The sequence below is a fragment of the Typopeltis vanoorti genome, chromosome 2 (genome assembly GCF_054136105.1).
Source record: "Typopeltis vanoorti isolate ZY-2024b chromosome 2, IOZ_Tvanoo_1.0, whole genome shotgun sequence".
In the NCBI taxonomy this organism is placed as follows: Eukaryota; Metazoa; Arthropoda; class Arachnida; order Uropygi; family Thelyphonidae; genus Typopeltis; species Typopeltis vanoorti.
The window spans coordinates 8,485,952-8,512,273 of NC_143550.1; the positions used below are offsets into that span (position 1 = coordinate 8,485,952).

Genomic DNA, 26,322 nt, shown 5'->3' on the forward strand with positions numbered 1-26,322 from the left:
GATTTTTGTATTTATACCGACTTAAATTATGACAATGACATAAAATCATGCCGTTGACGGATAGATTATTAAAAATGAAACTTTGAACTATCTAAGAAAAAATAAAGATCGCAAAACATAAAACTAGCAGTTTTATGAGAAAGAGAAAGAAAACTAGCAGTGTAAATGAACTTGGGAAAGCAGCAATCCATTATTAGCAATGCCCGCATGCACTATTATGATCTAATGCTTATTAGAATTACCATAACTAAGAAAGCTTACCTTGGTTTTTACTGAAACCCAACGCAAAAAATCTTTCCCAAGGAAAAGATGAATTATCACTTTCTTAGCTTGAAACTACATTCATGATGGCATAAAATTCCTTAATATGAATATGTGTGTGAGAAATTTTTTTTTTTTATTGTAAACATAACAATCTTATATATATACAGGATTAACCGGTTTTTGGTTCTGTGCAGTCAGACAGAGAGGTTACATGCTCATACTCTTGTTGAGGTATGCTACATCGAAGTCACTTATAAGGCTAATTACATTTTTTTAAAATTAAATTAAAGCCATTAAGAGCTTTTTTAACATGATACTGTATAAGAACATAAATGTGGAAGAACATAGAAGTTACTATTGCACAATATTATCTATTTACATGAGAGTGCCAGCTGATAATTTTCGCACTGTTAAGCACAACAATCCTTCTTTCTTCCCCCTTTCTTTGGGGGGGGGGGGGTAAAGGTGTCACTTCTATGCTGGAAAGTGGATTATAATGCAGTCGCCCTGCTCAGCCAGGAGTTGATTCCGTGGATTCCATTTCTTGGTGGAAAAGATCTAAGGTGTTGTTTTGCCTATGGTGGTGATGCTGGTGTAGGATCCGACTTCTCACCTTTTGTTGGAAGGCTGCAGTGAGTTGGTCAGTTGCCTCTCTCTGTGAAGTTGCTGTGTTGTCTGGTCCCCCCCCCACCCCCCCCCCCCCCCACCCCCCCCCCCCCCCACCCCCCCCCCCCCCCACCCCCCCCCCCCCCCACCCCCCCCCCCCCCCACCCCCCCCCCCCCCCACCCCCCCCCCCCCCCACCCCCCCCCCCCCCCACCCCCCCCCCCCCCCACCCCCCCCCCCCCCCACCCCCCCCCCCCCCCACCCCCCCCCCCCCCCACCCCCCCCCCCCCCCACCCCCCCCCCCCCCCACCCCCCCCCCCCCCCACCCCCCCCCCCCCCCACCCCCCCCCCCCCCCACCCCCCCCCCCCCCCACCCCCCCCCCCCCCCACCCCCCCCCCCCCCCACCCCCCCCCCCCCCCACCCCCCCCCCCCCCCACCCCCCCCCCCCCCCACCCCCCCCCCCCCCCACCCCCCCCCCCCCCCACCCCCCCCCCCCCCCACCCCCCCCCCCCCCCACCCCCCCCCCCCCCCACCCCCCCCCCCCCCCACCCCCCCCCCCCCCCACCCCCCCCCATTCAACACTGAGTGCTGCACAGGGCTGGGAACAGTAGAGGGTCTGGAAAATGTTTTTGAAGATAAAATAAATAAAATAAAATAAAAGTCTTACCTGCTCTGATGATCGAGCACGCTGTTGATGCATCAAATAATCACAAAACAAAACTTAACTTCACTCTTTAAAAACAAAAATTAGCTTCACTGCTGTAATACTACCAAAGATCTAATCGGGGTCATAATTCCGCCTCCAAAGATCTCTTCCTCCCCCAAAATGGGGTAATCCCGTAAATGGTTTCTGCTTTCACCACATCGAGTAAAGCTCTCACAAACGTCTGATTTTCAATACTCGAGTCGATCTCGATTCCGAGGGTTCGGACTCTAGGCAAGAATTTCGACATCTTTTAAAAGGTAAAAGGGAAATATCTTGCCAGAGCAGAAAAGGGTTAAGTCCGCGAAGGGCCGATGTTAAGTTAAAGTCTAACGAGGCAGAAAAGGCGACCCAAAAGCAAAAATAAGAGTTCTTACCAATGGCGCCTTCTCTAACTGGAACTGGAGCTCTCTCGGGGGATCTTGCAAACTACTGTTTTAATCCCAAGTTGAACTGAAGCTCTCTCGGACGTACGTGTCCGTGGAATCCCAGGCTCCAGGCAGGGAGATTCCGCGTCTTCTTGGCAGGACAGGAACTGGGCTGATGACGTCACGGCACAGGAATAAGCTGATCCTTGAAGTATTCCAACACCCGCGCAGCTCGTGTCAGACGTGGAGCAAGCTCCAAGCACTTCTTCACCTTCAAAACACAAAAACTTAGAAAAAATGACTAAAAACAACTTGATGGAGCTACAGCTTTCGGCTAAAAGGCTCATGAGAACAGATACTAACATTCTATTAAAACATTATACTACACTTCTCGCTTTGAACTTAGCCAAAAGGCCGAGAAGCGATGAACTATCTATCTTGTGTGGGTAGATAGATAGATAGATAGATATTTTTTTATTTTATTTAACTTGTTAAAATAAACATTACACGATAGGCAACAATAACTATTTACATATTATAAGTATATATTTACAGAGAAAGAAAACATTTTCCTTTCGGGTGTACAATAGAGAATGCAATAAATGAATATTCAAAATTAACAGTTCAGTTTCAGTCTGAGTTATCATTCAGATGAAGCACATTGTCGTCGTCAATCCATAAGAGGGTACCAGTTGGATTCCACTCCTCTAGGAATTTCGCGACAGTTCTTGTTTCTTTGAAGTGCTCAAATTCCAATAGAAGCCTGCTTTTTAGTTTCCGACGAAGGATGTGCATGAGGGTTTGTGCAGTTTCAGTGATGGATGGGTGCTGGTTACTTCTTGTCTGTTTTAGGTAAAAGCTGTAGATGACGGCCTTAGCGCAGATGAAGATGAAATTGCATGTTCTGTGTCTGTTTTCTTCTGTGTGTACTAAATTCCAGTAGTCTTCTTGGCTGTGTGTGTAGTTACAGGTGCTAGAGGCGGTATTCAGGGCATAGGTGATTATCACTTTGTTTGCAGGGCAGGTCAGATATGTGTGTTCCAAGGTGCCTGAAACGTCACAGAATGGACACAGATCCGTTTCTCTTAGCTTAAATTTGTAGAGCTTTGAAGGAGTTGGCAAGATGTTATGCCATAGTCTCCACTGTATTTCGGAATCTGGTTTGGCACATTTTGATTTATATGGCAGATCCCACTGAAAACTGTGTGGTATATGCAGCCTTGTAGATGAGAGTGTTAAGGTTGAGTATAAGAAGGGCGAGGATGGGGACACTGACATGAGGAAGTGGTATATTTTCTTGTAGTTGGAGGGAAGAATTGGAAGTGAGGCTTCAGATTGTACAAGATGAAATATTGGCCCCGAGCAGTTTCTAGAAGGAATACGGATTTCCTGAGGTGTAGCGATATCTGGATAGGCTTTTATAATGGAGGCTTGCAGCTGTTGATATTGCTTTTCAGTTTTTGGGTTATTCATTGGTAGGCTTGTGAATGCTTTCCACTTTAGGGTGTGGGTTAGGAGGTCTCCTATGACTCTTATTCTTGCCCAGTTCCATGTAGGGTAAAGAAAAGGCTGGCCAGTTGTGAGACTTGTGATGTTTTTGTTTGAAAATAGTGGTTCTGTAAGTACAGCTGACTCTGTTGATCCTGTGAGTGTGTGATGGAGTCCTGTGTTTTTCCATCGCTGTAGAGCATCTTTGTAAAAATAAGGTAGTTTAGGAGGAGATGGTGCAGAACTGGCCATTCGGAGGATTGTGGAAAGTGTAAGTCCTCTGGTGGATAGATATTTTTTTATTTTTTATTTTTTATTTTTATTAAACTTGTTAAAATAAACATTACACGATAGGCAACAATGACTATTTACATATTATAAGTATATATTTACAGAGAAAGAAAAAACATTTTCCTTTCGGGTGTACAATAGAGATATAAATGAATATTCAAAATTAACAGTTCAGTTTCAGTCTGAGTTATCATTCAGATGAAGCACATTGTCGTCGTCAATCCAGAAGAGGGTACCAGTTGGATTCCACTCCTCTAGGAATTTCGCGACAGTTCTTGTTTCTTTGAAGTGCTCAAGTTCCATCCAGAGAGATCATTCCAGAGAGAGAGACTGAAAATTAGAATTTAGGGTGAGAGGAAAACGACTTTCCATGGTACCGAAGAACAGACGTAACCCATACAGACAAATTTGATTCATTTTGATTTTATGGAGGTACTGAATAGCGCACGACCGATCAAATATGGATAGTTAATCGGTGAATGGAAAATCGGTGAATAGAATCAATGAACGAAGGAAGGAAAGCACTTTAAAAATATTGAAAATTTATCCAAATCCGTTTTACTTCTCCTGCTATGCGAATACATGCACAGATCGCATCGTAACCAAAACAATTTTGAGCGATTTTGGGCTATACTCAATCATTTTCTCGTTTACCAGCTGAAATACTTATTTTCGAATGAATTGAGTTTACAATAAAAGTGAAGAATTGATAAAAAATATTTGCATTTATGGATAGGAGATTATACGGTCACGCTTATTTCCTATGTTTCAGTTAGCTTATGACGCGTTCAAGACCACCTAAATATATCTCCAGAATTCATCAACTTCGATTCAGCGTTTGTGCATGATGCTCGCTCTAACAAACAACATTTCCTTTTTACTTACTTCAAGATGTTGTCATAAGAATTTTGTCCAATCAGAGAAAAATGAAGTTGGAGTGTAGGAGAACTTCTTTCTTTGCGGGTACTAAAGGTCGCACCATTCAACTGATTTCTACAAAATTTGAAATGCAGTTGCTTCTGAATTGCTTACAATCACTTGGAAATTTTGTCCCGCAATATCAATGTAAAGACGATTGTAAAGGAGGAAAGAGAAAGTAGATGACTCGACATAGTTACAGATTTCATCATTCTATCAGTTTATGCCAGTTGTTCAAACAAACAAACAAAAAAAACCTGAATATCTTCATAAACGAGCCAAGAACTGAGAAAGCAGAAAAAAAAAACCTAACTTTAGAATCCAATTATTGCTGGCGTTGTTTTCATTTCGGAGATCGAAAATCCCTCTTTTGAATTTAAGCAGTAGCTCAAGATTAAATACCAGCGCAATATCCATTCTTGAAAATGATGACATCAAAGCATCCACTCTTCAATGTTTTTTAAATTATTGAACTTTTTTAAGATTGTGCAACATAATAATGAAGTTGATTTGAATATGCAAATATTGGACAATCTTGCGCGGTGATTTTCCTTTTGGTATCGCAAAATTATCACTGCTTGCAATGCATTATGTACTTTATGCGGAAGCTACTTTTAACAGCAGAACCTAATGGCGGGAAACATATTCTGCTTGGGTGAGGGCAGGAAATATATTAAAATTTTCATTTAATCTCATTGCCTCCGGGCTGTTTATCATACCCTATTACAAAATAAACGAGAAAAAACAGCGTTGAGACTTGTATGTATGTAGGTTTCTAATAAAGTCCTCGAGTAACTGTCATTATCCAAAAATATATAATCAAAACCCGAATAACTAATGACTATGAAATGCAAAGCACCTTTAGCCTAATCGCAAATGTTTCGTCGCCATTTTTTTCATTTTGAAGATATATATATATATCGTCTGTTTGCTAATAGCAAACAGAATAGCAAACAAACGACTAACATTAGCTAGAAATTCTATAAAATCGTTGTCAGGGAAATGTTTTCGAGGTTACAGAGAAGCGACTGTTTTTGTTCTCTTTTATATTTTGGGTATCAGTAAGTTATCAAACAGAAACAAAATAACAGCATAATGATGTGTTCATTCCTCTCAGATCTTTCAGGTTTAATGAAGTTTAGCCAGAAAAAGTTTGCAATACATTGAAAAGATACTGCAAATTTAAGCAACACTTTCATCATTCTCTCTCTCTCTCTCTCTCTCTCTCTCTCCCTCCCTCCCTCTTTAAAAAAGGCCGTCTTAATACTATTTTTTGCTTTTTTCATTTCGTGCCAAACTACAAAAGCTCTGAAGAAATGAGGGGATACATATTCTCACGTTTCACTGTAACAGTAAGATTTCTAATAACACAAAATTTATTTAGACATCACATAGCAAATGGAAGGCAAAGATTCAAGAGTACAGTGCGTTTTCTGTTAACTAACCTTCAATGTCCACCCATATTATACTAGTGTACTCTCTTGTACTTCAAAAATAAGAAGAAACATGGAGTTTTCTGATAATAGTACATGAGCACATGAAATATGGGTGCTAACGCTAACATTGTGGAATGCTTTAGCCAGTCGTCGAAAAAGTCATTAAATGTTTTAGAATAGAAGTAACAAAACTTAAAGAACAAAACTGTAATACTCCAATGAGAATCTCGAGGATAATGAGCTGACAGTCATCCATCAGCAACTACTGTGACCATGAGACCAACCCCATTATGATATGTTCACACACACACACACACACACACACACACACACACACACACACACACACACACACACACACACACACACACACACACACACACACACACACACACACACACACACACACACACACACACACACACACACACACACACGCACACACACACACACACACACACACACACACACACACACACACACACACACACACACACACACACACACACACACACACACACAGCTATGAAAAGATGTTGTACTAAAAAGTCTCATAAAGCTTTGCTGTCTGATACTTCAGATATGAAGATATCTAAAGATTGTCAAAATGCATGATAAAAATTCAAGAAACAATTCCATGTGGCGATACTAAAAGGATAAAACGAATAGTGAATAAATCGTTATAATACGGAAAATATTGACTGCTTGTTAGAAAAGCGTGGATAAAACAACAACATTGGACACTAGAATTTATTATTTTATTACTTGGATTTGATATTTGTCGTTTGAATAAGTGAAAGAAAACAATTTTCCATAAAATATTGTGATCGGAAAAAATGATAGTTTAAAATATTATAAAGCTACAGATTGATTTAAAAAATATTTCATCACGAAACAATATCTCAGACAATTCGGAAGATCCACTAGTTCTTGCAGCAACAGAGATAAAAGATCGAGTTTTTCTTTCTTTTTTTGAGCTTGTGGTCTTTATTTTTTATTACAATGTGCTATTGCTCAGTTACTAGAGAACTAAATAGGAAGAGAATTGAAAATGCAACCAGAACCGGCAATGAGAATTGTTTACTTGGACTTCAGGGGAATTAACAGAATGACGAAAAACAATTGCATAAATAGGAAAAGGAAGTGCAGATTTTATCTTCATAGTATATTATAACGTCGAAGACTACGCAGCGAGTGGATAAATGCTTGTTATCTGTGTGTATTCTACTATCAATTTATTTGTTTTTCTTGTGGAGAAATCACTGGGATAAATTAGCAGTTCTTGTAATATCTCCCAACCCAAATATTTTGGCGGATATTTACAAAAACTGCGCGTTCCAGGCTTTTACAAATGACATTAAATGCAACGATTGTACTTTGGGAGTTTTTAGGGGATGGAGAATATAGAAATCCTTATTTGTAGCCTTTTATAAAATAAAAACAATGAATAAAATTAATAAAAACATGCTGCCATATTTTTCATAACCATGTGATGGTTAGGAAAAAATCTAAAGAAAGCGTTGTTAGAGTGGGCATGATATCTCCGAGTTTTGCTTGCTACTTCAAGAAGAACTTTTCTGGCAGCATCTTTTGCGGAATCTTCCCCAGGTGATTCTGTGAGGTGGAGAAATAGAACCAACTGAATTTGTGCAAACTGAGAACAATAATGCTGAGCAAGGAAAATATGTCGTTGGTTTTGAAAACTCAAATTTCAAGAAAGTAAGTTAAATTTTTGGAGTATTGTTTGAGTTAAGAAAGAAATAGAGATGATAAATGAATTTCAGTTTCGCTTTTCGTTTCTAGTAGATGTGCGCAAAATACTAAGTGGTACATGCGCTGGAATATCACGCCTGCCATGAATCTTACAATCATATTTCGGCGTAATGCAATTAATTGCTCGTTAGCTAACGAAAACGAGATGCGTCGTATTTACTCCCATGAGAAAAAGAAAAACGTTTTAAGAGATATCACACCAGTGATCATTTCATCTCCATTAAATGCATTATGTGATTTTCTGTAATAATTGGTTGTCTTTAGTGGGTAAACAAACTCTGTGACATCGCTTTATCTTCTTTAAGCAACGAACCGTTCAGATACTAAAGGTGACACCGTCTTCATTAACTATACTGCTGTTCGCTTTACTTGATCCAAGCCACTTCATTAAGTATCTTCTGTTTCGTCTACGGCTGTCTCGATTAACAGCTTTCTGCCAAGACCTGTCCACCAGTGAAAGAGAGAGATTACTTCTGGGAAAATTAACTTTTCCTAGATGTCACACGACGCAGCTGGTGATATCTGCTGTTTCTTGAGAGAACAATGAGAAGGGCTTTCCAAGCCGCAGATAAATGTCATCTCGAAGTTCCGAATAAAAATGTTAAAAGACGGACAGGATGCCTTCAACTGTGCGATGCAATCTGTGCACCAAAATACTACTTTGTCTACTTTTATCCTTTCAGCGAATCTTGTGTTTGATATGATGTAAAGCAATTTACAAAATGGAATTACTCACTTCTCAATTATAATGCCGTGTAAGATTACCTCGTTAGACAATGCAAACGACAGTGCTAGACGCAATCCATTGCACTATACTTATTTTTTACAATAAAAATATATATCTTTATCTTTTTGAATTAACTTTGCAATCTTTCCGATATTTATCTTCTAGATTCTTCCCAACATCTTCCTATTACTTTTATTTAGCTATTTTAAGGAAAAGCTTAGTTTTTAATTTTATTTTTATTCAGGTTTCGATATGCTTGATTCTTTTCCAGGATTATTTCTATTCCTACAAACACATTCAAGCTTAAAAGTATTCTAAATATAAATTTATAAGGCAAACTGTTTACGCGGTAACTTTTCTTCCGATAAATCTATAACATTAATCGTTTAATGATAAAAAAATAATAGAAAAGCCTTGATGTTCCCATTGGCCTGATGGGATTGCATTTTGGTCTGTTAGTTTTAGGTGATAGAGCATAATGTTTCCTGTATTTCGGTAAATCTATTAAAATGGTAGCAAGAAACGTCTTTTTTTTTTGTCAACTCTGTAATGAATTAACATTTGGACAATGTTAGTGTTATCTTAATATCCATGATTGTTAAAACATTTATATAAAATAAAAGTTATATAATATTAAATAAACTTTATTGGATTTTGCAAGCATTATTGCTTGCTCTTATAATATTGTTTAGTTTCAATTAAATTTTGTTTCCAAGCTACGTTTTCAGTTTTTATTCAAATAAAAAGTTCAAATTAAAGGAGCGGAATTTTGAAGGTGAGGACAGATTTATTTCCGATTTAATTTTTTGTTCAAATGTTAGGTTTTCGGTGCTTTTTGTATTTCCATTTTACCCTTTTCTAATTTTGATTAAACTTTTATTACATTTTCCAATTTGAATTTCTTTCTCACAAAGTAAGATTAAGCAACATTAAGTATAAAACAAAATTGTTTTCGGGAAATATCAGTTCTTTACCTCGTGCAATTTGCCACTGTGAAATTCGGTTTCAATACCTTATTTTCAAATTAGCCATTAATTGAAAAGATTATGTTAGGAGTAATTTTATTCACATTTTCATATTTCATATTTTATAAGTGTAATGTGTCCTGTGATATTCATTTTTTTAAACTAGAGTTGTTTAGTTTTTTTTCTTTCTAATTACATTTATTATGAAATGACCAACAACGGATCACTTTTGTGTTTCGAGAAAGGCATTCGCTACCGTATTAATAGAATATATTCCGAGAACATGCGTGGTTTGACAATCTCGCTCTCAAACTTCTGGCATGGCAGTGTATGCACTCACTTTTCTACATGAATGCCGATGTCATCAAAGTTTTGTCATTCAAATGCAGCAATGTTATGAATTTAACAAACCGAACAGCACTCGGCCTCTAAATTTACGTAAACATGTAAGCTATCAGCATGAAGCAAATATGTTTATTATTCTCAGAGTGCCTTGTTTGCTTACCTCACTCCGCTGTAATGTTAAGTAGACCGAGAGTTCCGACTACACCGTAAATTTAAACAGCCAAAAGATTTTGAAGTTTGATATGGGGAAATTGCTGCTAGGGGAACGAGTTATGTTTAGATATGTAAAAGAGATCGAAACTCCGTTCCGTTTTACATTTCGTATACAGAATGTCGGGTATGCTCGTGTAATTATATGACATCATTTGGAAGGGGGAAAAAACTGAATTCTTAAAGCAAAGATCGGGAATAAAAAAAGAAATAAGAAATAGAAATTATAACACTTTTTAATAATCTTAATCTACCTTATTTTTGAAGTATTTTCTCGTTTACTATCCATATGTTCGTTTACATGTTTTCGCAAGTTATGCCGAACGTAACGTGCATTTTACTCCATGCGTTGCAAATCACATTCCTGAGTAGAGTCGAAATAAACAACTTCCAATAACATTTAACCATTTAACAGACCAGTCTGTTCACGTGATTACTGCAGGGTCTCCAGACTACAGTTTAGTACCGCGTTGCTGCAAAATAGCAAAAACATAATAACTATTTGTTTAGTTTTAGGCCACTTCAACGAAAAGAAATTCCACAGAGCACAAGTTTCAGCCTTGAATTTGATGTGAACTCCGAAGAGAATGTGTTTTTCTTATAGAATACGGCACTCGGTGCACCTCATTTAATAACATCAAGCACTTAGTAATATCATTAGGGATTATGATAAAAGTTGTTTTTAATATCCTTATCCTTTCTTTGAGAGGGTTGCAGCTAATTACTAGGGAGATATGACGCAAGGTGGTTTCCCGTTGCCTTCCTTGCCAATAAGTACAGTCATACCTCGACTTACGTCGGGGTTCCGTTCCATCCGGCAGGACGTAAGTCGGTCGGACAAGTCGATACATTAATTCAACAGAGTTATAGGGGTTAGTGACTTAACAGTAATAAGTAATAAGTATAGTCATTTTAACTTTTAAACCTTATAAAACTGTACTCTGCATTACTGCGACTATAAAACAGCGGAATAATCACCAAAATCTTCCTCCATCTTCATTATCTTTCCTATGTGAAGGACGAGGCTACGGCTCTTCTGGGTGTAACCTTTGTTTAGTTGATGAAATGGTCCAATTTGCTTTGCTTATTGCTTATTCCTCTTCTTCTTTTCATCAAAAATTTGTTTATAGCAAGCAAACGCATCATGTACTTTCCTTTCTACTAATAAGTGGCGTTCAAAATTGGGATCAATGTCTTCAGCCATTTTGAGTACATCGCTAACTGCAGAGAACATTTCTGCAAGATCTTTCACTATGAATTGTTTAACTACCTCTTCTTGTTTCTGTTTTCCCTCTTCCTATCCTCGTTCTTCCTTTTCTGCAACACGTTGTTCCCCCAGTTCGACTTATTCTTCGTTGGTCAACTCTTCATTCACTTCGAGATTCAGGTTGGGTGCTAGGCCCACTCAATTTAAAAAGTTCTTCATTTTTAAAAAACTTCTAAAAGCGTATTTTTCCATATCCCACTCATACATTGAGAGGTCACTTCGTCCCAAGCCACAGCAATATTTTTAATAGCATGATAAATATTGAATGCTTTCCAGAATTGCATAAGAGCCTGGTCGTTTCCTTCAGTAGCAGAAATGGCCTCTGAAAACGTTATACATAGATAATAAGCCTTAAACACTGCAAGAACTCCCTGATCCATCGGTTGGATTAATGAAGCAGTGTTTGGAGGGAGAAACATGACCTTGAAGTTGATGAAGATCATCGATATAAGACGAATGACCTGGAACATTATCTAGAATTAATAAAATTTTAAATTCTACACATTCTTTCACACAATAGATTTCCATTTCACTCGCATAGCATAACAGGTGAATAAGGCATCCCCAAACAATGACTCAAAATTGTTTGCAGATGCAAACAATTATTTATTGCTCGAGGGTATGCTGCCTAATATGAAAGCTCGTGGATTCTCACTGTGCCATTTCACAAATGTTTCAGTTTATATCCAGCCACATTACCCCCCCCCCCCCCCCAACAGAATCGTAATACGGACTTTAAGAGCTTTGAAACCAGGTATTGGGTTTAGCCTTTTTGTGTAGATGAATGCCTGTTCGGGGCATTTCTTCTGAAACAAGGAGGTCTCATCCATTTTTACTGTGATAAATAGTTTTCCTCCGTAATAATTTTATCCAATTTCTCCACAAACTCCTTGGCAGCCTTCCATCGGCACTTGCAGATTTACCATACTTGTTCACATTATACAGCGCAAAACGCTGCTTGAATCTCAGGAACCAACCGGAAGAAGCGTTGAATTCGTAGTCGTAATTAGGTCCTGCTTTCTACTTGAACATGTTGAAGAGACTTAGTACCTTAGAGGGGTATGGTCCTAGTGCTAACGAGTATGCGCTTTTGGTTCAGGCTTCTATCCATGATGCAAGTAGCTTTTCCATAGCACCGATAGGACCTTGTCGTAGTTTAGTCACAATCGTCGATTTAATGGAAGCAGATCCTTTCACAGCCTCTAATTTTATTCTTATTTTTCAAACTGGTCGTCACTGTAGAATGTGACCATCCTAAGTCCCGTGCGATCACAATGACAGCTCACCAGCTTCATGTTGCTTTATAACTTGCAACTTCGTTTCAAGATCAATTGCTCGCCTCTTTTTCTGTGATTCTTCACTAGGTTTTTTGATTGGGCGTTGTAGCGGCCATGTTGCACAAACTATCGTGAAATGTTTAACGATAAATACACAAATAATCTATTTCTCAAAGAAAATGTTGAAGACACGCGCGACTGTCGAGAGAGGTTGATACTGAATGGCTGTTGCCACTGGCATGATGCATTGTTGCTAAATGGAAACCTTTACTTTACGCTCGCTTGCGTCTTGTTCGAAAGTATAGTCGAAAATATTATTTATTTCCTTATGAGATCACTGACGTATCTTCGAACGGACGTAAGTCGAAGGATGACTGTATTAACATTTTTTAGCTGTATGTGTTCACGGGGCCGGTTTGCCTGTTCTTGGGGACGAAAAACCCGTGAGTTTCCGGGGGAAATAACCCCTACTGCCGTATGAGACCGGCTAACTCTTCTTTCGTCGAAAGAGACCAGAGGTTCCTCACGTCACTGACGGAAATCGAACCCTGGTCTTTCCGACCAAAGGCTTCGTCTATACCGACTGAGTTACGTAGGCTCTGCTTTTGATAAGGACCAGAAATTGTGGTTGATAATGACAGAAAATTTTACAAAACGCACGACGAAGACGAGTTTCAGGCCTAATCCAGTAAAAATAATACGGTGAAGTTTCCATGCCAAAGAGTATATCATTATAGCTTCGGTATTATTATTAAGTTTTCGATATCATTTCGTCAAAAATTCCTAATATGTATTGTCAAGAGAGAGAGAGAGAGAGAGAGAAGGAGAGAGAGAGAGAGAGAGAGAGAGAGAGAGAGAGAGAGAGAGAGAGAGAGAGAGAGAGAGAGAGAGAGAGAGAGAGAAACGGAGTGTAGATATTACTCTGATAGTCCTGTATGGGAAAGCCTATATTACTATTTGCTTCCTAGAGACAAGTCTTCTTAAAATTAGCGGATTACTTGTAAAAACTCAAATATTGTGAGATTTTATATTTCGGTGTTCTTGTAAGTTCCCGCCTATAATCTTCATTTTTGATATAATTTGAAAACAAGTATTTTTTTCGAAACTCGCCTCTCTATCTTAAATCACTTATTGCATTTGTAATTCAGCTTCCCGTGCCCTAGATTGGTTTCCCACCTAGGGCACGAAAACAAAAATAAATAAATAAAATAAAATTTAAAAAAAACCTTAATAGTGTTTTCTTATTTCGTTTACAACAGGAGGTGAGAGAGATGTGGCGTGATATCAGGGAAGTCTAAAAATGGTTATAAAACACACGCATTTTAGAAACATTTTATAACATAGTGGCCTTATCTATTTCAGTCGGAATCCTAAAAAAGCAACTCGGCTCCCCATTATGAAACCTTTGATTATTCTATTGGCTCTCTTAATTCAATACGAAACATGTAAGCAAAATTTGTAAATCAATAGCTTAAAATATTTTCTTGTTGTATAGATTCTCAATTGAAAATATAGTCGCTGTTTTTTTCAATCCCTGCCTGTTTTCATTGTTTTTATGATTTATTTTGCTTATCTGTTTTATTTATTTTACATTAGTTGTGCAATTTTCAGCCTCTACTCAAGTATGTCCACATAAATCTTAACTATAACTCCGTAAGAAAATTCCTCTGCAATTCTTCCATTATGTTTCATTTCTCTTTTTATAGATTAGTATTACTCCAATTATAGAGAATTATGCTTTTCACCAGGCTTTCTGAATGACGCGCTCCATATTACAGCATTTCGTCTGGAATATTACGTGGTCCAGCTGACTTTCATTCCATGGATGAAGTTTTTGATTATTTTCAACTTCCTGATTGCATTCCCTTGAATATTTTCTTCCATTCTTCTGTCACCGCATGTCTCTTCTAATGCCCTTCCAAATTAATTACTCCAGAACCAGATAAAGGTAAAATTAATCGGTTTTACCTTTATCGTCCTGATTCCTATCCTTTCCCAGTGCTCTCTATCATTTCTAAGCTTTTTCAACAGCTTCCGGAACATTTTTCCAGTTTTTATGATCTTTATCTTCTACACTGTTACTAAAGTCTTTTCTTCCATGACTTGACGCATGTAGCGCGCAGTGTAGTACTCACTCATTCACTTGACAGTGTAGAACGTCGAAAGTGAGCTGCATTTAACAGTGCAGGTGTTTAGTTCAAGAAATTTTCCTGAATCCAGATAGAATGCTCCTTCTGTAAAAACCCCACAAGAACGTGCAAACGAGAAGTTCTTTCAATGTTGAATTGAAGATTGACCGCATATTTAAAGAATGACTACAGTATTGGCAACAAAATCCGTATGAACTACAGGTGAAAATGCAGCGTGCACAGGAAGTTATTAATGTATTCCTAAGTAAGCGGTGATTTCGTGGATGATTTTCATTCCCTAAATCAGGGTTTCTCGAACGTTTTCTACGACGGAACACTTCACAAATCCTGAAATTTTCACGGAAAACTTTGTATATTTTGTAATGTATTCATTAATTAATAACTGATAATTTAGCTGATTTTTATTATCAATTAATCATTGATTATTAATTAATTAAACATCAATTAAATTTTCATTTAATTGATGTTTTAATTAATTTAAATGATTTAGTTAAAGCGTTAATTAATTAACCATCATTCAATTAATTTGTACTGAGTTTGTTTGATATACCCTATTCTGATCACAAAATATTTTGATAATATTATTATAACTACTTACGAGTGAATGCAGACTTGTTCTCCTGTGTGCTGGTACTTTTCCCCTCCTTGTGTATGTCCTAGAGATCTTTGTAGGCTTGAGGTGGATGACTCACTATATGTTCCCTCACAAACACTTCAATAAAAGATTTCTTAGTACCAAAATTATACAAAAGTGCCTTGTCGCTTATTCATATTGGAATTTAAATCTGTATTCCTATTACTTTAAAAAAAATCACGGCACTCCGGTTTCAGAACAAACACTTACATACTGCAATACGAACTTGCGAAGAAAGTATTCAGTATTAATAGATTTGAGAACCGGATACAGACTACCTTGATCTTCAATTTCAGTGGAAAATTTTTCTTTATACTTCCTTGCTGATTGGTCACTGACATTTGCAACACAGATATTATTTCGTTCAGTTTTGAGAACAGAGGATATGCCCACCATTGTTATAATCCGCTTGCAGGCAATTTTTACGACCCGTCATAAACAGCGGTATTCCCTTTCCCAAATGTTGAAAGGTTTCAATGTGTGAAAATGAACGAAACGCAGATGTTATTAGGCGTTCTGGGTCTGAGCTTTTCGACATATTCACGAATATCATTCTCCTCAGAATATTTCTACTTGAAATATTTATTCATGAAAAATGCTTAGAAAACTAAAATGACAAATTCCAGAACTTCTCGCAGAACACCTCTTCACCTTCCGTGGAGCACTAGCGTTCCGTGGTTTGAGAAACCCTGCCCTAAATCATGCAAACAAATGTTTATATTAATTGCTAGGGAACATTGGCCGGATTTTGAAAAAAAAAACAACAAAAAAAAAACCTACTCTTTCTGAAGCTAGTTCCAAACGATTTCAACAAGGATCTTTCGATAATCCCCTATATGTGTGGGATAATTTTTGTGTCAGGATGCCGTACACCGATTTTCATTGAAGGGGCAATTATTGGCAGCACAAAAAGGCAGAATACCTTAATTGTATAATAATTTATACAATTTAATAGTAACTTTGATAGTAACTTTGCTTGCTGGATTCAGAACAGTTCTGCTGATCACTTTCAGGTGAGTTTAACTGCACCACTTTGTCCCAACTTCATATTATTTCACCGACCAGTTGTCAGATTTATGTTTCTTAGAGAAACCAGTTTGTCCCAGTGAGGTTGATGCAGCTTTCATGACCAATGTATTCCCCCATTTTTGGGAATTCCTACAGGTGCATTATATGAGCATCAAGAAGTTTCACAAAGAGAGCTTTTATTTTTCGATATGTAATTCATAATTCTGAGTATTATGTGATTTCACTCAAACGGAATGTTATAAACCTAGAGCAAATTATTATTTTTTTGTGTAGTGGGTGCCAATGGTTAAAGCTTATTTGGCATTTGTTTTCTTTTACAAGGCACCTTCGATCTTGAATAATTGTTAGTCGGCCATTTCTATTAGCAGCAATCTTGAATAGGCTCAGTAATTCGATGTTTGCTTGCATACAAATCTAGCGACTTGTTATTTTCATTCTTTTTAAGCCGACGATTGAATAGTTCCTTATTTACAAACATTTCAGAGCTGGTGCTTTTAAGGCACGTTATGAAGATAATAGGTATGAATAGGTGACAAGTTTCTTATCAGAAATATAATTAGTAATTCCTTTGCTATTTTTCCAAACGCTGTCAAGATGATGCACTGTTTAGACACCACATTTGCTGTTCTACTGCAAACTAACGGAACAAGTTTTTATAAAAAATAAAATTCCACAAGAGTTTAAGCCACTTTTTCTTTAATTCATTCGTAAAGATTTTCAGCATATTACACGTAGGATAAGTGCTTATGACTAGAATCATTAGGAACAAAAATGTCAGCTAAGTCTCACAAGAACAAGTAATCTATATAAGTCTCACAAGAACAAGTAACTTATATACACTGCTTGGAAAGAAGTTAACGTGCGAGTGGGAGAGCTGGAAACTTCTGATAAACACCTAGACCAAAATGATATTAAAGCAATTGATATAACCGCAAAAACACGAACATACTAGTAGCAGAGTTATGAAGGTAACTCATATTATTATATTATTTTATCCTCATATGTTTTTTCTTGTAGTTATATCAGTTGCTTTAATATGATTTTTGTTCTAGCTGTTTATCCGAAATTTCCAGGCCCCCCCCCCCCACCTCGTACATCCCCATTGTCGAGGTGCATCGTGCCATGCCACGAGTCAAGTGTTTGCATAAATTGCAGGAACATGATGCTCCCAAGTCACTGCAACTCTCTCCGGGTAAAATGGCTGCGAGAAGGAAACCAACGAAGTTTGAAAGAGGCGCTGTCATAGGATACCATGTTGCAAGCCTATATGTTGGGCCATCCTAGATCAACAATCAGTGGTACCATACTGATATGGAAGAGTAGGGAGTTAACGGCAAGTGCCGTCCACCGAACGTGACCGTACATGCTATGAGGAATGTGTAAAAAACTGACATTCATCGGTCGATACTTTGAATGCGGAGTTCGAGCATCGACTGGAATGCGAATCTGCAGAAAAGCATTCAGAACCGAGGCTTACAACATGAGTTTCCATGGTAGAATCCCAATATGCAAGTTTCACATTACCGAACCAACATGCAGCGTCGTTTCAGTGACGCAAAGAGCGTGTACAGTGGGACATGGAAGCTCGGAAAGCTGTGCCATGGAGTAACGAATTACGTATCACCCTCTGCGGGCAGTACGGAGTCTCATACCAGAGTGCATAACCATAGCTATGAAATTAGGACGTGGCGCTGTGATGGTATTGAAGCTTGGAAAGCTGTGTTATGGAGGGACGAATCATACTACATACTCTACCGAGCAGTTGGACGGGTGTGGCCCATGCGCAGTGAACGTCTCTAACCAGAACGCGTAACTAAATGAAATTCAAAGGGGTGGCGGTGTTATGATGTTATGATATGATCTTGGTTTTCCTGGTTAGGACTCTGACTTGTGTTTGTGGTGCCATGAACACTGAATTCCGAGATGTATCTAAACATTCTACACAATGCAATTCTTCGTACTTTGTGGCGTTTCTACGGAACTGACCATTGTCTCTTTCAGCAAGACAACGCACCGTGTCATAAGGCTGCTGCTTTAACTGCGTGGTTTGTGAACATGAACATTACCACAATTGACTGGCTCCCAGATCTCTGAACTCAACCCTATCGAACATCTCTGGGATGAACTGAGGAAGAATGGTCAAAATTTTCCATTGATCGCTATGGTACGTTTGTGGAATATATGCTCCGTAGTCAAGCGACAGGAGGTCCTAGATCTTTTTAAGGTGGGCGCCATGGCTGTTTATTCCTCACAGTATGATGTCCGCTAACTTCTTTCCAAGAAGTGCGTGTATGCATGTGTGTGTGTGTGTGTGTGTGTGTGTGTGTGTCGGAATGAAATGTAGCATCGAAACAACAATGTAACTCTTGATGTAAATTTCTTCAAAGTAACAGTAAGTTCGAGGCTTCCTGTGTCGAAGTGGAATGTGGAGGAGGACACGACTATGACATTTTTGAATATCGCGAATAATAAACATTATTATTTGGTCTCCACTGTTTGGTTGATCATTGATATTAATGTTTCTGTTCGTTTCTCGTGAACTTCGTATTTGTTGAATGTGCCATGTAGGTTTCATTTTTCATGTCTGTCAGCAATACAGTGGAATTCAGAAGAAAATTGGCATCTTTAACTTGTGTTCAAATGCCTGAAGTTTTTTTTTTTTTTTGGAGAATCTTGCTGCGATGGTAATTAGTTGCAATGAAAGTTGCTTTGTTTTCTGTGAATACAGTAAAACGATACCGGCCAGCATACATATTACTTTATATTTGAAGTTATGTACTCATAAGTTTGCCTTGCTTTCAAGAGGATATTCAATGTATTTCAAGCAATACATTGAATTCAAATTTGAAATGCCCTACACATATTTTACCAAAAACAAGAAACTACATTTAAATAATGAAATTTTGCTTATTCAGTTGTAAGCTTCAGCATGACGAAGGTAAATTCTTCCAGAATGTCGATACTTTTTTTTTTAAATGTTACTATACTATTTGTACTTTACCTCGTAATACCAACTTTGATGTCTGAGTTCATCTGCAGATATTTAAATATTGCATACTATTTAAGGGATTTGTAAGAGTGCACATCTCTCACTATTTCTCACGAAATAGTGAGAGATTTCGTTCTCTCTTTCTTTCGGCTTTCTTTCATGTCCGGTTGTCTGAGTGGTTCGCATAACCTCTCTCATGGAAAGGGTTGAAGGTTTGAATTATAACGTGGAGATGGATGCTTTTTAAAGGTGGGAGACGAATTTCACCACCCGGTGTGAGACAACCGCCTTGCTTATTAGAGGCTCTGAAGTAGTTTGAAAAAGTTCCTCGTTTGGCCTCTCTACCGGAGTTTCTGGATTATACTGCAAAAAATAAAAATAAATAAATAAAATAAAACACAGATACCGGAAGTTATAAAATTCACCTCGACATTTGCGATCCTGAAAATTGGAGTATAACAAACTAGAGTTTGCTTGCATTACTCTTTAAAGCATTTGCATTAAATGCCATTATTCAGTACAGTCAATAAGCAAACCACTCAGCAGCATGAAACGTGGACGTTTTTCATGCTGCTGAGTGGCAGCAATGCTCTTATTATTACCAACGTTCCGGACAATGGTAATCAAGCCAATACATCTATCCCAAAAGCTATGCGGCTGGGGCCAAGAAGTGATGAAAGTTCACTAATGTTCAAATAAAGCTGAAAAACGATAAGAGCACAGATTCTTCTTCTTCTTCTTCCTCACCGATAAGAGAAAAGGGCGCTTTACGTATGTGAAAAATGCAGAACTGTTTGTGATCACTGTAGCTGCTGTTCTCATGAAATTCCTTCGAACGTTGTAATTACTCTTTGAAATAAAAACCGCCACGAAGATTGTACAGAGAAGTCGCAAAAAACTCCGAGTCATATAAACGAGTGCAATTTTATTACATGCACTTAGGGATCCATTCGTTCGTGCATTGGAGTTAAGATCCTTTTGTAATTAAAATGCGAATTGCTCTTCACGAGTGCATTAAATGATAATCATATGCATTTAGTTATTTTTTACACAGAGATTTTAATAGTTTGAAAGTATTCCCTGATTTGCCTATCACTTCCAACCTTTTTTGCAGATGTCGTCTCATCTTTCTTTCTCTCTCTCGTCCCCTATTATTTTCTTTCTTCTTTAGAAGGCTATCGTAATTTTTTTGATTTTCTTCCATGGATTAATTTTAGACTCTACCCTGATAATCGAACACACTCTGTATCTTTGGATCCTGTATACTTTGAAATATCCCCAGTACTAGTACTCATAACCGAGCATTCTCTCTTTGTTTCGAGTTGTACTTCTCTGTTGTAATCTGAATATATTTCGAGAAACGGCGTTTAATAAACATATGCATATAATTGACTGAGCAGTAGCAGTCGTCGTAATAATAATGTGGTATTATAGAATGAGTTTTTCAGTTAAACGACGATAAATTAAATTTATTACATAATGGTTTTCATCTTGCGATATGCAAAAGAAAGCGAATTTACTTTGCTCTATTATTGACACGCAGCTAAATGTGCACTCATAACATCGTGAATTCTACCTGACATGAATTTCAACATTGATATGTGTGGAAGACAGTTTGCTAGATTAGCAAGAAATAGCTGCATACAATGAACCTTGAATATTTTAGTAACTGATGAAGAACTCAGATCAGTTGTGTAATCAACAGGACTCTCTTATTAGACATTGTGCAGTACAATGAAAGCCTTTTAAATTTAAAAATGAAACATCCACCTTGTCACTATGTCTGGGACAAACTCATCACTTAAAGGCATAAATGTTTTCTGCATGTTATTGTAAAGAAATCTCTCACCGCCCCGTGGTTGTCCATTTTCATAAGGATGATCAGTGAAAACTGTTCAGGTAGTATCAAAATTATTATTTTAAATGGATATTTTTTTAACGTTAACTCAACATTCGGAAACTCAATTTGCAGAACCTCATTTTAGCATCACTATCGATCTTGAAGTTCAATATCTGAATTAATATCTTAGGGAGATTTAATACAACTTAAGACAGTATGGTTCGGTAATCTGATAAATCCTTATGTAATAATAACATAATACAATTTCCATTGGAAAGATGAAGCTCTACAATTAGGAGTCAAATTAAATAGGAGTATATTAAATACACTTTTATTAATTTCTCTTCGTCTCATACTCAAGTTATGTTTGGAAACGGATGCGCCTATTCAAACCTGTCTCTTCATCTTTGAGAACTCCTGTCCCTTCGAGGATTAATTCATTAAATTTGTTTTCTGATTTGATGGCCCACCCTTCAATGCGTACAGCAAACTTCGGCGCTTTTGAAAACTCCATTCCAGAGCAAGAGTAAAGTTTGATTTAAATGTTATTGTCAGCGAAATTTATGAAAGAAAGCATTCTCAAAGATACAGATCAAACAACTGAAATGAAAACATGAAGATGAGTATTTATTCGTATTTGTTTGTTAGCCAATATTTACAAACCAGAATTGGATCGCAGATTAACCCACCTTATTCATAAAGCGTTCCAGCATGATGAAATTGCAAACCATTGAATACGCCCAAGAAACGGTAATAAATGTGTTAAAGACATTCATCGATACACGAAAATATTTCTTCTAATCCAAACGCTATATTGAGAAGCGACTGTGAAATTGCTTTGAAATCGTCCTAATTCAGACTCGATGAATTTCCAAGATTTACAGTAGAAATCTTTTGCGTGTGTTCTCTAGAAGAAAAATCTTTATACAAAGTAGCAACAGTTGGTTCTTTTCTCTTACTTTGTTCTATTTCTAAAAAAACACCAAAATCGATTGCTTGATTTAAAAAATTTCCATATTTCCCTATAATCAACTAATTGAGCAAGAGCGTATTGTATTGCACAAAGCCCGTGAGTATTTGACAGGTGTGTGTGTGTGTGTGTGTGTGTGTGAGAGCGCAAAAAGCCAGATCGAGCGATCCAGATTTCTTCAGTGTTACTCATGTGATACCATTGAGCTTGTATGGACGACTTGTCTAATTTCTTTTAGATATTCGAAAATTTTCAAATATTTTCGAGAACAAAATCGGCCCGAAGCACGCGAAACTCAACGACATATTGAGAGAAAGAGAAAGCCAAATCACATTCTGCTAGCTGTGCAGGAAGCTTCTCACAAATCACTGTAGGCAGGTTGTCGTAACCTGCTGTCGATAGACACGGCGCCATCATGTGAACAACATGAATACTGCGCACGTGCGGCGCACATCGGCATAGTAAATCGCCGCGTCTTCGTAAGTGGTGTAGTTAGTTTGTCGAGGCATATGGATGAAGACCACGCAGAAAGGAGCGTCGGTACACGCCGCCTCAGTCTACCGAGGATGCTGAACTGGCTGAAATCATATGGGGAGGTTTTCTGTGGTCACTGTTGGTAGGAGAATGTCCACACACGTGACAGTCGCTTCTGTTTCCTAGCTACCGGAGAATTCCCAGTTTGAAAGAAGGAAGGTAAGTAATTATTATTTCTGGACGCATTTTATGCGTTTTAATTTTCAATGCTTGCGATTCTTAAGAACTGGTCTTGTTCTAAGCATGATTGTAACCACAAGAAAGCCTTCTTCGAGAAATGTTTGCCTTATTGCTTTCATTGAGATGTTTCATGTTGTATTTCTATATTCATGCATTTTGGTGTTCTTTAAAATGAGTATTACGCATTAAACTTGGCATTGCAACAAATATGGCAAATAGCTGACTTTTTAGTGATCGACGCAATAATCGGTTAAGCGAACATAAAATGTTATTTATTAAAAATCGTGTTCTTTGCGTAAGAATGGAGATCTTATGAAGCCGAATCAAGGTTAACAAAATGGTTTTCTTATCATTACGTTAACAATATTGTGCACGGCACATTTCTGTGGCGTATTTATTGAAGAAACAAATGAATGCCACAAAATAACGGGAAGTATATAGAAAATGCATATTTCTGTCATTCAAATCACATCCAGTCAGTGCAAAGGGACTGCCGTTATTTTCTGTACTGCTCTTGCTGAATTTAAGAAACACGACATTCGGCGACTCCTCCTCCTTTGCTGTGCTCTCTCATTCCGTCAGTTAGCAAGCGTATCAATTTGTGGTTTCGACTGCGTTGCGTTGTAGCCGTACGAGCTTTGAAAATGCGTTGCTCGTTTGATTTAACTTATTTGTGATTTGATAATTTTAGGGATTTATTGATTCAGATTGCACTCTAGTAACAAAAAAATCTCTATTTTGTTCTGTCATCTACATTTTACAGTACTCTGCATACTGATATTTTGTTCATGTTTTCTTTTACACTTAAAAATAGTTCGAGAAACAGTTTCTTTCAGCAGTCATTGCATTTTTAATTTTGTTCGCTACAATGATGACTTCAACGTAGCAAAAAATAATTCATAGCAGGCTTCAACAAAAATTAGGAATTATAACGAAAATAAAGTATGTTTTCTCTTAATTAAAATGAATAACATGAAAATAATTGTTTTGTTTTTAGTTCTCATCAACAAAGATTTTCTTTTGCAAAAAAATTTTCTGTTAGGAATTTTTACACAACTTACGAAAAATGATCACTTTTTATTCTTTATAATTTTATAAACGTGAATATAGTGAGCCATTTAAATTTAATTAGGATAAAATGAAATTACGCTGACATATAAACTATTTAAATTTCTTGTATGACCTTCACGTATTCAATATTCATGAGTAGTTGGCTAAAATATATCGGCTTATGTATCTCCGCAATTCTACAACAGCAGCAACAACATGAGAAGTGTGTTTCTACATAAATTTCTTTTTTTTTTTTTTTCGAAAGTAATGATATGATGGTATGCAAAAGCTTTTAACAAACACCTGATAAATGTCCAGCATTTGTTTTTCTTCAACAACATTATTATGCAGTCAGACAGATAAAATAAATGTTCATTTTAAGTCTCATTTTCAAGATTGAGCTCACTTTGTCAGATTTGTGCAGTTGTAGAACGTTGCACGAGGAACTTCGTTTTTGATTAAGAGATACTAAAATCAATAGGAATTGAGGGGGAAAATTCTCAATATGGAAAAATAAAATTACCACACGTCACTTGTTCAGAACAATATCATTTCCCGGTTTTTTCACGACATTGCTTTATAGACTACTTTCAACACCACAGATCCAATTTAACACTCAGTAAAAATGTGGACAAATTTCGATTGTGAAAAAAAAATTAATAAATAAAAAGCTTGATTTGCATGAGAATTCCATCGTTGCAATCTTAGATCCAAAACATTCGATTAGAAAGCAAAGATTAATCAGCTATAGAAAGAATAGGAACATTTTAGTTAACCTGTTTTTGGTATTTTTTTAGCTCAGCAAGAAAAAAAAATCGTTCTTTTTCTACTAGAGCATTTTCCAATTTTAGTGTTTGGCGTGTTGCTTCTAACCAAGCCATATTTAAGAACATTACATTCTTCTTAATATAGTGCTAAAAACCTGCAATCAATGTTGAATTCCGGGAAAATTTCTCCTCATCTTGGAGTGATACAAGCTACCACTAATTAAAAACCACTTACTCATCTCTAGTAAAACTTAATTAATGGAAAATCGTTCGGGGAAGACAGCGCCAAGAGGGCAGACCAAATCAGAAAGAGTCAAACTAAAACGAAGAAAGAATTTATAAAAGAATTTTTTCTCTCCTGTGGTACGAAATAAGTACAGAGTTGAGTAATGGACAATGGTAACTCCAAGTACGGCATCGGGCGCTATTTGGAATATAAATTATTAAAACCAGTGTTTTCCAAACTTTCAGCACCAACGTACCCCTTTTTAATTTTAGTAATACCTGCATGCCCTGCCCGTATCTCTTCAGGCAAAGGCAATTTGGACGAAGCTATTCATTCAAATACGAATAATTATAAAAAAAAATGTTTTTTTAACATATGCGCTATAATAAATTGCAAACACGTGAAAAATTAATCATTAATCATAAAATTAATTATACAAATAATTCATACAATAGAAACAAGAACTATGAAACTTAAATTTTGAACAATAATAAAAAAATCTAATGAGATGGCAGAAAGTGTTTCTGTTAGAAAGAAATTCATTTAAAATCGTTTACTGATTTTAAATTAAGGGATTTTAAATTCCAAACAGGCGAATGGAATGTGATCCTGCATTATGCAACACGTTCTTTTAGATTTTTAGTTATTGAAAAATTAATTATAGAAAACACTTATCTGCGTGAAAATGACAAACATTTAATAATAAATCGGGGCATAAATAAATAAATAAAAATAAAAATTACCCACTAAAGACCTTTCGCGTACTTCACTTTAGAAAGTGAAGTACGCGAAACACTGAATTAAACTATAGAACAAAGCAATGACGTTTTTCTCTCCATTCTTGCGAATAATTCGGTTTTCTTTTTCTGGTAGAGTTGTGCATTGTCGAGACACATATAGTCTATTGACGATATACACTACTTGGAAAGAAGATTAACAGACACCACATGGACAGGGTACATCGTGCCATATAACAAGTAACTTATTTGTAACCGGAATAAATTGGAGGAATATGATGCTCCCCAGTCAGTGCAACTGTGACTGGATGAAATGCTGCGAGAAGGGAACTGATAGTTTGATAATGGCGCTGTGATAGGATGCCATATTGCGGGCATATCTGATTGGCGAATTGGGCCAACCCAAGGCTAACAATCAGCGATACCATACTGAAATGAAAGCGCAGGGAGTCAATTGCAAGTGTTACCAGCAGTGGACGACCCACCACATTCACGGAATGTGACCGTAGGGTGCTACGAAAGATATTATGTAAAATCCACCATTCGTCGGCCGACAAGTTGGGGGCATGACTGAAATA

The 26,322-nt window shown here is 37.2% G+C and overlaps 1 pseudogene; it reads right to left on the reverse strand.

Moving 5' to 3' along the window:
• Positions 1-2,130: 2,130 nt before the first annotated feature.
• On the reverse strand, positions 2,131-2,367 carry LOC150108807 (U2 spliceosomal RNA; annotated as a pseudogene).
• Between the last annotated feature and the right edge of the window lie 23,955 nt (positions 2,368-26,322).